The sequence below is a fragment of the Lepisosteus platostomus genome, chromosome 5 (genome assembly GCF_059453375.1).
Source record: "Lepisosteus platostomus isolate fLepPlt1 chromosome 5, fLepPlt1.hap1, whole genome shotgun sequence".
NCBI lineage: Eukaryota > Metazoa > Chordata > Actinopteri > Semionotiformes > Lepisosteidae > Lepisosteus > Lepisosteus platostomus.
This window is the reverse complement of record NC_142615.1, coordinates 10183963-10197467: the sequence shown is the minus strand read 5'-3', so window position 1 is coordinate 10197467 and position 13505 is coordinate 10183963. Positions and strand designations below refer to the sequence as shown.

General features: G+C 43.3%; 3 non-coding genes across 3 annotated transcripts; 1 reads left to right on the top strand and 2 right to left on the bottom strand.

Moving 5' to 3' along the window:
- The first annotated feature begins 1746 nt into the window (after positions 1-1746).
- Positions 1747-1828, top strand: trnal-aag (transfer RNA leucine (anticodon AAG)). The gene has a single exon. It is a non-coding gene; the product is annotated as a tRNA-Leu (tRNA).
- A 1008-nt stretch (positions 1829-2836) lies between these two features.
- On the bottom strand, positions 2837-2910 carry trnat-agu (transfer RNA threonine (anticodon AGU)). Its single transcript has one exon. It is a non-coding gene; the product is annotated as a tRNA-Thr (tRNA).
- Positions 2911-7506: 4596 nt separating this feature from the next.
- trnal-caa (transfer RNA leucine (anticodon CAA)) lies at positions 7507-7619 on the bottom strand. Its single transcript has 2 exons — positions 7582-7619; positions 7507-7552 (listed from the first exon to the last, which is right to left on the bottom strand). It is a non-coding gene; the product is annotated as a tRNA-Leu (tRNA).
- Between the last annotated feature and the right edge of the window lie 5886 nt (positions 7620-13505).

Below are 13505 nucleotides of genomic sequence, written 5' to 3'. Positions count from 1 at the left end.
GCGTTGTTTGAGTTATGTCGCATGGTTGGATTCTAAAGCCACCAAAAGAATCAACTTTGTGATTTACTGCTACAATTAATAATTGTCTCAGTAAATGCCCAAACCCTACAGAACTGGTGCCTTCAGAGAGCCACTATGATTACATATTTGGCGTCCCTGGGCCGGCTTAATCTACAATGCGATACTTCCACCACTAAGAGAAAGGATGAGAAATGGCTTTTATCTGTCACTTTTCATGTCAGAGGATCTCAATCTGCTTTCCCTGTACAAGAGGATGTCCAACTCATGTAGCTAAAGACGTAGACGACAGTGCTCCACTGAAATCTTGATCTCACAACCCTCGGCATGACTCCGCTGTGTTCTGCTTTAGACAAAGGGGGGAAAAGACTTCTTTCATCACACGTTTTGCACTGTTTACGGTGTTTGCAGTGCTCTTTCTTAAATGAAAACCAGGAATCGGCACCATATGAGGTGAGACTAGATAATATTGGAACTAGTAGCCTCGCCATTCCATGCGTGACGTGAGCAAAGTGTAATTCCTGTCTTTATAGTGTGCTTGTTAGAGACATAGCTGGCACCCAGAGCGCTTTAAATCCGGGAGTCAGCAGCCCAAGACAAGAGAGTTTCCTTCGTCTATGTTTTTTGCGTGAAGGGGGAAACCATGCGTGTGCTGCAAACGATCTTAGTATCGAAGTGCCGTCCCACATAGCCGATCCGAACAATCTGCTTTACAGAGGAGCACTGCCGGAGCTTATCATGGCAAACTGAAGACCAGGCTGACCTCTTCTGTGACTCTTGAACACTGAGTCTCAAGGTTGTGAATTCAAGCTCCACGCTGGCGGGAAATTCCATAGGTAATGATCACATTTTCTTGCATGCTAATCAAAAGAAATATTAAGAAACTTTTCCCGATACCAGTTTTTTACAAAAGTAAAGGCACACGGTACATGTGTGCCACATCACGTCCGAGTTTAGTGACAACTACCTCAGAGATTGTAAGCTGGGTAGTTTCAGATCAGATCACTTTTTTTATCAAAGGTTCAAGCAAACCCGAATACTTTTGCAAGAGACATTTCAGAATCCCAGTCAAATCCAGTAAGATTGCTGGATCCTTTGAATTCGACTGAACTATAGCACAGATCTGCAGTCCACCATTAGAATACTGTGGGTGTGTTGTATAAGCCATACTGCCCAAAATAGTTCTAAAACAGGAGAAGCATCCTCGTTTAGGAATGTGGTATAAAGTGAAATGGTCTGGGAAGAGTCCTACGTTTGAACAGTTCAAAATAGACGTAAAGGGGTATTTACGGACTCTTTCGAAATGTAAGAACGAGCTGTGCGGACCTTATCTTTATTTACCTTGTGTAATCGTTTTTCATAAAGCGTAATTGTATTATAGCATGTGCCCCTGACGATTTTCTTGATACGTTATATGTGCTCTTGTTTGTATTGTATGTAGTTTTGTTGTTCAAATAAAACATAAAGGACACAACTTTCTGGATGCGGCTGCTGTAAAAATAAAATGACATCAAGGGTGCTGTACGCAGAGGTCTGAAACCTGCTCCACAGAAGATCTTTATCCAGAGGTGTTAAAGAAGTCGAGATCTCGCCATGAGAGGGGAAGCATCTCAGAAAAAGCAGGTGCAGTCGGTTCCACGGTCATAACGCCACTAATTCGGGCGACAAGAGCAAAACCAACCCGGCTTCCTCCGGGCAAGTAATGAGACAAAGAGACAGTGCACAGTGGGTAGCGTGGCTGAGCGGTCTAAGGCGCTGGATTAAGTCTCCAGTCTCTTCGGGGGCGTGGGTTCAAATCCCACCGCTGCCAGGTGCTTCTGTCGAGACCCCCTTTCAGCTGGCTTCAGATGAAGGGAACTGCTTTTTGGCAGTCTCTCGAGAAACTAAGCAAAGTGTTTAAAGATACTTTCTCAGCTTGACATCAAGGCACAAAACAAAAACCTTCTTGCGTCCTCTCAACCCAAAAGCGCTTTGCCACTTTTTGCGTTATGCAGGGAACGACGTCTGCCCAGATCACTTTTGTGTCAATGCAAATCGTAGTGTGCCCTGCGTTTTAATTTTGGCTGTGCTGGCGTGCTGCTTCTGTCTGTGAAACTTGAATGTTCTGCTTCTTCACACCAAATCGTCGGCGGAGGTTGAGCTTGTTAAATCTTTGCGCATAGCGCTCCTTTGGAAGTACTTTGTCCAAGTTCAAAAGCAATCGTGGGATTTACTTCATGCGTGCAAAAAGCATGCCTCGCACGACAGATTTAAATGGGGAATGGAGCCTGCTCTTGCTGTTTTTCCTGTGGTTGCAGTTACAAAGTTGATCGTGCTTTCACATTCTGTTAACAGTATTCACTGGCTGAGCTTTATCAGTTGGTTCGTAAAGGAATCTCTGCTTCGGTTCCAGAAAAGTCATCTGTAGTTTGTTTTTTTTCCGTGCCCATGGCAGTCTTTTAAAGCTGGTAGTAATGGCGGCGAAGTTAATTTTTATCCTCTTTAAAAGAATAAGGACGGGCTGGGGCGAGCTCCATTTACCACTCTTTCAGCTAACCACCGAACTCGCGAACGGATTACACTGCAGAGCCACAGGCACCTCGCTTTTCTCCATTCTCTGGGTTAGGGTGAAAAAAAAAACTTTGCTGGTATTAGCTGGCCTGCTGGGAGTACCTCTTCTTCACTGATAAGCAAGATTTGTGTTTCATCTTTCGCAAGCTGTATAGATTTCTTTCAAAACAAGTTGTTCCAGAAAGGAAACGAACACTTGCATGCACCTGAATTAAAAGGCATGGGATTTGCCCATAAGGATAAATGCTGTACAGTAAGACAGGAAGAAAGGCACCGCTGGGAATCGGACCCAGGATCTCCTGTTTACTAGACAGGCGCTTTAGCCAACTAAGCCACGGCGCCGGCAAAGTGCTGTCCTTTGACAGCCACTTGGACACGTCTCAACTGCTCTGAGACATCTGCGTTCGGTGTGCACCGAGCCTGCTAGCCTTGCAAGTTGCCTCATTTACATGCGATAGTTCCACCACTAAGAGAAAGGATGAGAAATGGCTTTTATCTGTCACTTTTCATGTCAGAGGATCTCAATCTGCTTTCCCTGTACAAGAGGATGTCCAACTCATGTAGCTAAAGACGTAGACGACAGTGCTCCACTGAAATCTTGATCTCACAACCCTCGGCATGACTCCGCTGTGTTCTGCTTTAGACAAAGGGGGGAAAAGACTTCTTTCATCACACGTTTTGCACTGTTTACGGTGTTTGCAGTGCTCTTTCTTAAATGAAAACCAGGAATCGGCACCATATGAGGTGAGACTAGATAATATTGGAACAAGTAGCCTCGCCATTCCATGCGTGACGTGAGCAAAGTGTAATTCCTGTCTTTATAGTGTGCTTGTTAGAGACATAGCTGGCACCCAGAGCGCTTTAAATCCGGGAGTCAGCAGCCCAAGACAAGAGAGTTTCCTTCGTCTATGTTTTTTGCGTGAAGGGGGAAACCATGCGTGTGCTGCAAACGATCTTAGTATCGAAGTGCCGTCCCACATAACCGATCCGAACAATCTGCTTTACAGAGGAGCACTGCCGGAGCTTATCGTTGGCAAACTGAAGACCAGGCTGACCTCTTCTGTGACTCTTGAAGACTGAGTCTCAAGGTTGTGAATTCAAGCTCCACGCTGGCGGGAAATTCCATAGGTAATGATCACATTTTCTTGCATGCTAATCAAAAGAAATATTAAGAAACTTTTCCGGATACCAGTTTTTTACAAAAGTAAAGGCACACGGCACATGTGTGCCACATCACGTCCGAGTTTAGTGACAACTACCTCAGAGATTGTAAGCTGGGTAGTTTCAGATCAGATCACTTTTTTTATCAAAGGTTCAAGCAAACCCGAATACTTTTGCAAGAGACATTTCAGAATCCCAGTCAAATCCAGTAAGATTGCTGGATCCTTTGAATTCGACTGAACTATAGCACAGATCTGCAGTCCACCATTAGAATACTGTGGGGGTGTTGTATAAGCCATACCGCCCAAAATAGTTCTAAAACAGGAGAAGCATCCTCGTTTAGGAATGTGGTATAAAGTGAAATGGTCTGGGAAGAGTCCTACGTTTGAACAGTTCAAAATAGACGTAAAGGGGTATTTACGGACTCTTTCGAAATGTAAGAACGAGCTGTGCGGACCTTATCTTTATTTACCTTGTGTAATCGTTTTTCATAAAGTGTAATTGTATTATAGCATGTGCCCCTGACGATTTTCTTGATACGTTATATGTGCTCTTGTTTGTATTGTATGTAGTTTTGTTGTTCAAATAAAACGTAAAGGACACAACTTTCTGGATGCGGCTGCTGTAAAAATAAAATGACATCAAGGGTGCTGTACGCAGAGGTCTGAAACCTGCTCCACAGAAGATCTTTATCCAGAGGTGTTAAAGAAGTCGAGATCTCGCCATGAGAGGGGAAGCATCTCAGAAAAAGCAGGTGCAGTCGGTTCCACGGTCATAACGCCACTAATTCGGGTGACAAGAGCAAAACCCACCCGGCTTCCTCCGGGCAAGTAATGAGACAAAAAAAGAGGGCCCAGTGGGTAGCGTGGCCGAGCGGTCTAAGGTGCTGGATTAAGGCTCCAGTCTCTTTGGGGGTGTGGGCTTGAATCCCACTGCTGCTAGGAGTTTTTGTGTTACAACCACCAAATGGAGCAATGTGTTAAAAGCTACTTTATCAGCTTAACATCAAAGCAGGGAGAAAAAAGTGTTTCTTCTTCTCAACACAATTTATCGTTTCCACCTTCAGCAGGGAAGTTTGTCTACCAAGATCACTTTTGAGTCAGTGCAAATCACAGTGCGCCCTCAATTTTAATGTCGGTTGTGCTCCTTTTATCTGTGAAACGTTAATATTCTGCATTTTCAAGTCGAGTCATCCTCAGGGGTAGAGCTGATTATGTCTTTCCGCATAGCGCTCCATCAGAAATAACTTGTCTAAGTCCAAAAGAGATTGTGGGTTTCACTTCAAGCAATCACAAAGCATACCTCACATGTCAGATCTAAATTGGGAATTTGTTGGTTACGAAGCTGAACGTTTGTCCATGTTCTGCTAGAGTATCCACTGGCTTGCCTTTATAAGCAGTCTTGGAAAGATAAGCTGAGCTTCATCTCAGGAAAAATCATCAGTACTGTCATTTTATTCTGTGTGTATGGCAGTTATTTAAAGTATATAAAAATCACGAGTTCATAGACTTATCCAAATATCAACGGGACCTTGTAAACCTGTCAGAAGAATTCCTTCAATCCAATAGTTTCACTCCAGGGACAAGGCAGGGAAACATAGAGAATTCTTATTTAAAGACAACATCCGTATTGGATTGCATGTAAGCAGGCACCACTCAGAATTCCTAATATGATTTTGAATTCAGTTTTGCAGTGCTTTAGTGCTTTACTACTTTCAGAGAGTCCTTTATTGACCTTGCTGAAGCAGAGAAGCGACATAATCACAATTGTGACCAGTTTTTCTGCTGTTTCTGGTAAATACTGATTATTATTTTGTATTTTGATAAGTATTTTTCGTAGCGTTCTTCCTCAGCTTTTTAGTTATTTGGTGAGCAAGAACCACTGAGAACGAGTCTGAATCAATCAAGAACAGATATGGTACTGCTGTCCTGTGTATTACTGCTTCATCCTAATTGAGCTTTTCAGTGTTGAAGAAGACGTTTCCAATTTCGATTGCTGGTTTCAGAGGATGTGCTACAAGATCACAGATTCATTTGAAAAGATTTGGAGATGCATTGGCTGGGATTCAAACCTGGCTCAATTGCATGAAGGCACCTATACTCAGCAACGAGAGGAAAGGAGAAGGGGCCAGAGGTAGTGTGGCTGAATGGTCTAATATGCTGGATTTTAGGCTCCACTCTCTCAGGGGCGTGGGTTTAAATCCCACTACTGCCCAATGTTTTAAGACCTTACTTCCTGTGATTTGTAATATGGTCAGTAAAAGCACTTTATGTAAGTATCTCTTATGTCAGTGTTACAAGTCACTTACTGCTCCACAGGTCCGGGGTTCAATCCCTGGCATCTTCAGGTGTTTTATATTACTGTACTCACATCACAATCTTCTGTTGAGTGAGAACTCTTTGCTCATGTTCATAGAGAGCCAGGTTTACCTTTTGAATCTCACCCAGGATTTCCTGAGAGATCATTCAGCGAGCGAGTCCTCCCTCTGGACATGGCATTGAGCTGAAAGCTGCACGAATTCCTCACTGTGTGTCCTGTACTGTTACAGGTGGTCCAGCGTAAATGTGCAGCACAGTGACATGAACACCTTGAACTTTTTCTGTATGTGAAGGAAAATGCAAAAAAGCATGTAAAGTATTGATCACATAAAATATCCATGGTACAACTCGAGAAAAAACTGAAGTACAAAACAACGACTTTTGATGATTTCAAGAGATTCAAGAAACACAACCGTCCGCAGATGGGTTTGGATCCTGAACGCTTAAGTCAAAAGAACAAAAGTGAAGTAAACTCTCTTCATTGTCTTATAGTTTATGAAATAAAACAATTTCTTACTTTCTTAATAATTTCTTACTATTGATAGACGATTTATTGAATTTTAACAGAATCACAATTGCAAACATTTTGGGTTAAACTGTTATTCACATACTCTAACAAAGAGAAACGTTAGTGTCTTCCGGTGTGTGAGCCCATCTCTCAAAAAATAAAAAAATAAGTTATATAAATTGAATTGTTCTACTTTTTAGGCTTGCATAGTCTTATTCATATTTCAGTTAAACCTTTTCTTCTGTAGTAATTTCATTTGATATTAAAATTAGTCCTGATTTACAATTTTTGGACATGGTTCATCTTAAAGAATTTTGTAATAAGTTTCAGTTTAGGAAAATCGTGCCCAGAAGCTACCAAAACTGGTAATGTTCACATTATGTGTAATGCAAAAGCAGCAGTTGGGGTGGGAAACAAAAGGCATTTCTTGGTATGAATCCTAAAACTTCATAGATGGCTTTCTAGGACTTCTCGCTTCAGATAAGGTTATCAATACATCATAGATTTCAGCTCAATCAATATCAGCAGTGTTATCACTACCGAACGCTAAATATAGATCCTGGCAATAATTCATGAGTTGTTTGTTAGAAAATTGTTTATGGTTTTTTTAAACATATTTTCAATACCAGACAAAAAGTCGAAAGTTTCAATTTCATGCAACTGATGAAATCTCTCTTCGATGGAAGTTATAAGTACAGTACATCCAAAATACTGCGGAATCAATCAAATTTACATGTTTCTTGTGGATCCAGAAGATCATTTTGAGACTCAAAACATGCCTGTCTTTTCTTTTTTCGAGGACGAAGGAGTAGCAGTAGCAGACTCGGAAAGCACCGCCTGCGAATACTCACAAAATGCACTGAGTTGCTTGCTTTCTTCTGCTGCTTTTATATTTCAGTCATTCACTATCAGCTAGCACTGGAACAATTCAAGAGAGGTAAAAACAGAAGCTGTCAGGAGTGGGATTTGAACCCACGCCTCCATTGGGAGACCAGAACTCCCAAGCCAGCTGGAAAGACACACATCCTTGAGTCTGGCGCCTTAGACCACTCGGCCACCCTGACAAGCGAGAGCAATTGGTGTGCTGAATGCACCAGTAGTTGACTAAACTGAGTTTCTTCCCTGAAATTATTTGCTTGCGAAGAGCCAAGTTGCCTTGAATGGATCTTGGAAATCAAATATACGGATGGATTGTTATTCGGTTGTGAGTTTTGAGGGGCGTATTATAAATTGAGTTGGTGAAAAGGCGCTTTTTGTTAGTCTGTCGGGAGGCTGCACAAGGTGTTTAGAGGGAGAACTTCTAAAAGGCAGGCTCTCTATGTTTAACATCAAGAAAGATTTTTTTTCTCAATGGAAATGCTCTTTGGCGCTTTCAGCTTTACGTAGCGTTACGTATCTTTAAGCTGAATCATTGGCAGGAGTAGCTTATTAAATCTTTGCTCATAGCGCTCCATCAAAAATACCTTGTCCATGTTCAAAAGAGATCAGGGGATTAACTTCATGCTTTCACATGGCATAACTTACACGAAAGATTTAAATGGGGAATTGATTGTGCTTCTTGATGTTGTTCCTGTGGTTGCCTTGGTTACAATGGTGAACGTTCTTCCACGTTCTGCTAGAGTATCCACTGGGTGGGCTTTATCAATTGGCTCGGATAGGTCATCAGTGCTCCGTCTCCAGAAAAATAATCAGCACTGTCTTTTTTCTGTGCGCATGACCGTCTTTTAAAACATATAAAATCACGAGTTCATTGATTTCTCCAAATAACAACAATACATTTTAACCCTTCAATCCAATAGTTTTACTCCCAGTAAAAAGCAGCGCAATATATAGAGAGATGATATTCAAAGATTTCAACGTTCTTATTGGATTGCCTGTATGCAGATATCACTCAGAATTGCTAATATGATTTTAATTCAGTTTTTCTCTACTACTTTCAGAGTCTTTTATTGACCTTGCTGAAGCAGAGAAGTGACATAATCACAAATGCGACCAGTTGTGCAGCTGTTTCTGGTTAATAATGATTAATGCGAAATAAAAAACAGCTCCTTGCATTAAGAGCAAGAGCAACCAACGCTCTCGCTTATTGAGTTGGGTATTTTCCGAGCTACTCTTCCTTAGCTGTGTAGAGGTTTGATGGGTTTACTGAGACAATTATTCATTGTAGCAGTAATCACGAGGTGGTTCGTTGTGGCTTTTAGAAAATCAATCGTCAGAACAACTAACAACGCACACACACGGGTTCAATACACGAGATACAGTGATTAATATAAATTGTGCACCAAACATATACCAGTCTGCCTGGATACAAGCAGCAGACCTTACTGTGAGGGTTATCAATATACAAGGTATATAATCTCGAAGAGATGCAAACACAAAGAGATAGACAACAGAGAATATATGTCAATATATATCGTTCGGTTACCAAATCTCTAATCAGTGTTATTCCCCACTGTTACTCTAAACTCGGAAGTAAATGCAATACTCATGAATTAAATTGATAACAACTTGTGTTGAGGTACAATTGAATTCTCGAGACGCAATGTAGAACATGGGGTTTACTTATCCACTGTGTATGGATTTGAAATTTCCCGGCACGAACACCAAACCAGCTGTCAGGCTCTGTTGCAGCCTCGGTTCCAGCGGTTGTCCAATGGGCGTTGTCCCGGCGTCCTCTGGCTACCGGCCAACCAGTCGAGGTGCAGCTCGGAGTTGGACGGGCGCGCAGGGCAGTTGTTGCTCCGAGGGGATCTACCAGCAGTCCGGCTGCCTAGTAGAAAGTATCTATGCACAGAGTGTGACCGCAAGTCCTCACAAGTCACTCTTTTGCCCGGGAAGAAGCTGGTTCGTTCCCGGACCAGCGCTGCTTCTGAATAAGCTATTCAGGTTGTTGACGAGGGTCCAACTGTAGGCTGCCGTTGATCAAGCAGAGCATTCACGTTGGTAGAATTCTGAGTACGTACGGGATCCTCGGCCTCGCGCTTAGAACAAAGTCCAAGTCCCATTGCAGACAACAGCAGTTGTCACGTGATTGTCTCTGAGGATGCGCGGAAATGGCCAAGGAGCGCCCCGATCTGAGCTTGCGTTCCCTTTTTGACCAAGACACAGATGTGTGCTGATTGGTTGAGAGTTTGGCGGGCATTGGAGACCCACGTGGTGTTACCACACCCTGCCAATCCCTGATTGGTTGATCAAGGTGAGATATGAGTCACTTACTCCTGACACTTAGGAATACAGTCCAGATGTCCATTCGGCACTCCCTAGACAGATAGGCGCCAATGGATGACCATTGATCATGATAGTTAGGCTTAGCTAAGTGCATCTCCGTTTAAGAGCTGTCCCTTATCAAAAGAAAACATCTTAAATCAGCCTGCATGAATACTTTCTCAGTGGCTGCACCACAGAAAGGGAGAGTGAGATGGGGCCTCATTTAGCTTTTAAGATTTTTGGTGAGCAAGAACCACTGAGAACGAGTCTGAATCAATCAAGAACACATATGGTACTGCTGTCCTGTGTACAACTGCTTCGTCCTAATTGAGCTTTTCAGTGTTGAAGAAGATGTTTCCAATTTCGATTGCTGGTTTCAGAGGATGTGCTACAGGATCACAGATTCAATTGAAAAGATTTGGAGATGCATTGGCTGGGATTCAAACCTGGCTCAATTTCATGAAGGCACCTATACTCAGCAACGTGAGGAAAGGAGAGGGGGCCAGAGGTAGTGTGGCTGAATGGTCTAATATGCTGGATTTTAGGCTCCACTCTCTCAGGGGTGTGGGTTTAAATCCCACTACTGCCCAATGTTTTAAGACCTTACTTCCTGTGATTTGTAATATGGTCAGTAAAAGCACTTTATGTGAGTATCTCTTATGTTAGCGAATTCCTTACTGCGTGTCCTGTACTGTGTAGCACAGTGACAAGAACGCCTTGAGTTCTTTTCCGTATGTGAAGAAAAATGCAAAAGAGCATGAAAAGTGTTGATGGTATAAAATATCCATGGTACAACTCGGGAAAGAACTGACGGACAAAACAATGACATTTGATGAGTACAAGAGAAACACAACCGTCCGAACATGGGCTTGCATCCTGACCGCTTGCGTTAAAAGACAAAGCAAAGGATATAACCTGTAAATGTCTTCATGTCTTACAGTTTATGAAATAACACAATTTCTTACTTTCTTAATAATTTCTTACTATTGATAGATGCTTTTTTTAATTTGAACAGAATCACAATTACAAACATTTGGGGTTAAACTGTTATTCACATACTCTAACGAAGAGAAACGTTAGTGTCTTCCGGTGTGTGAGCCCATTTCTCAAAAAATAAAAAAATAAGTTATAAATATTGAATTGTTCTATTTTTCAGGCTTGCATAGTCTTATTCATATTTCAGTTAAGCCTTTTCTTCTGTAGTAATTTCATTTTATATTAAAATTAGTCCTGATTTACAATTTTTGGACATGGTTCATCTTAAAGAATTTTGTAATAAGTTTTAGTTTAGGAAAATCGTGCCCAGAAGCTACCAAAACTGGTAATGTTCACATTATGTGTAATGCAAAAGCAGCAGTTGGGGTGGGAAACAAAAGGCATTTCTTGGTATGAATCCTAAAACTTCATAGATGGCGTTCTAGGACTTCTCGCTTCAGATAAAGCTGTCAATACATCATAGATTTCTACTCAATCAATATCAGCAGTGTTATCACTACCGAACGCTGAATATAGATCCTGGCAATACTTCGTGAGATCTTCGTAAGAAAATCCAAAAAAGTACAGAAGCAATCAACGTTTCTTTTGGATCGAGAAGAGGATAATTATGAGACTCAAAATATGCCTGTCTTTTCTTTTTTCGAGGACAAATGGATTATTGAGGTGTAAAGATGGGTTCAAAACCAAAATCATCTGCTATTGCTGCTGTTTCTTTGATAGTTTCTTCAAATCCTTCAATTGATCATTGATATCGAGGAATAATATTATACAAATTGTGGTTTTCTGTTAATTGCCAATTTTATTGTAATTACATCTTCGTTTACAGATGTCTTGCATGTATCACAAGGTATAATAGTCGCCGTGTGTCCTCAGCTAAAATGTTTTAAAAAGTTCGACAAAAGTTCAATATGCTTAACATAATTTATGGTTATATCTATATTAAAATGAAGGTAAATATACCAAGATATTAAAAAACAATTTTACAGTCCTAACCTAATAATGCTTGTGAAGTTTTCTAATAAATCCGAACTGTAATTTTGAAATATTATTGCTCATTACTTGCCCGGAGGAAGCCGGGTGGGTTTTGCTCTTGTCGCCCGACTTAGTGGCGTTATGACCATGGAACCAACTGCACCTGCTTTTTCTGAGATGCTTCCCCTCTCATGGCGAGATCTCGACTTCTTTAACACCTCTGGATAAAGATCTTCTGTGGAGCAGGTTTCAGACCTCTGCGTACAGCACCCTTGATGTCATTTTATTTTTACAGCAGCCGCATCCGGAAAGTTGTGTCTTTTACTTTTAATTTGAACAACAAAAATACATACAATACAAACGAGCACATAAAACGTATCAAGAAAATCGTCAGGGGTTCATGCTATAATACTGTACTGTTTTCAGGTTCCCTCAGAAAAAGGACAAGTGGCGACGTGATAGTTAACCAAGCGACAGCTTTATTCTTTTATCGAAACCACACAAAACCAAACACAGGACATACACACACATGAGGAGACTGATGGAACACGTTCACATATTTAGGGTGGTAATTACTTAACAACAGGCTATACACTTATAAGGCTACACAGGACACTAAAACTACTATAACACTATTCACATATGCAGAGTCAGCTGCTGGTCATCAAGCTGACCCTCAGACTCTCCCCGGCTACAACTCCCAACCTGCTCCACGGTACCATGAGTGCCTAGGTGCACTTCCTCCTCACCACCGGGCCAGGGGGGTTACACTGTCCCCACCTGAAGCGTCTGGCGTCCCGCCGACATCGAACACCCCCCTCAGGCTATACTCATACTAGGCTAAAGGCTGTGGAACTCTGCGTGAGCAGCTGTTACGAAGCGGTGGTTGCTGGCGGCCCGCGGTCACCCCATTGTCGGTCGGCTCCGGCCCTGGCTGCTCCTCCGGAGCCTCCCCGCGGGGCTCCTCCTCCCGGTCCCAGTAGGGGGCCAGGCGGTCTCGGTGCAGAACCACCACTCTCCCCTGGTAGCAGTCCTTGCCTACCACCCCTAGGACCTCAGCGGCCCCCTCCCACAAAGGCGCCAGCTTAGGTCTGAGGCCTTTGCGGCGGTGCGGGCTGTACACCCAAACCAAGTCCCAGGGCAGGAAGGCAGGCCCCCTGCAGCGCAGGTCGTAGTGCCGCTTCTGCCGGACTCCCGCCTGAGTCAGATGGGTCCGGGTAAAGCTGTGCACCCGCCGCATCCACTGCTGCAGGTCCTACTCGTAGTCTGGTCCAGCTGGTGGTGCCGACTCGTCTCCGGGCGGCGGGCCGAAGACCAGGTCCACCAGGGTTTGCATTTCCCGGCCCAGCATGAGTGAGGCCAGGGTACACCCGGTAGATTCCTGGACTGTGGTCCGATAAGCCCAGAGCTCAAGGGGGAGGTGGCGGTCCCAGTCCCGTTGGTGACAGGACACCAGGGAGGCCAGCTGGGTGGGGAGCGTCCGATTAAACCGCTCCACAGACCCGTCGCTCTGGGGATGCAGCTGGATGGTCTGAGTCTTAGAGATCCCCAGGCGCTGGCACACTCTGGCGAAGACCTGGGACTTGAAGTTACGCCCCTGGTCACTGTGTAACTCCTCCGGCACCCCCAGCCTGGCAAACATCCCCTCCAGTAGTGCATTGGCCACCGTGGGGGCACTCTGGTCCGGGAGGGCATAGGCCACCGGCCACTTCGTGAAATAGTCCATTGCTACCAGGATATAGTGGTTTCTGGCCTCAGTGCGCGGAAACAGGCCC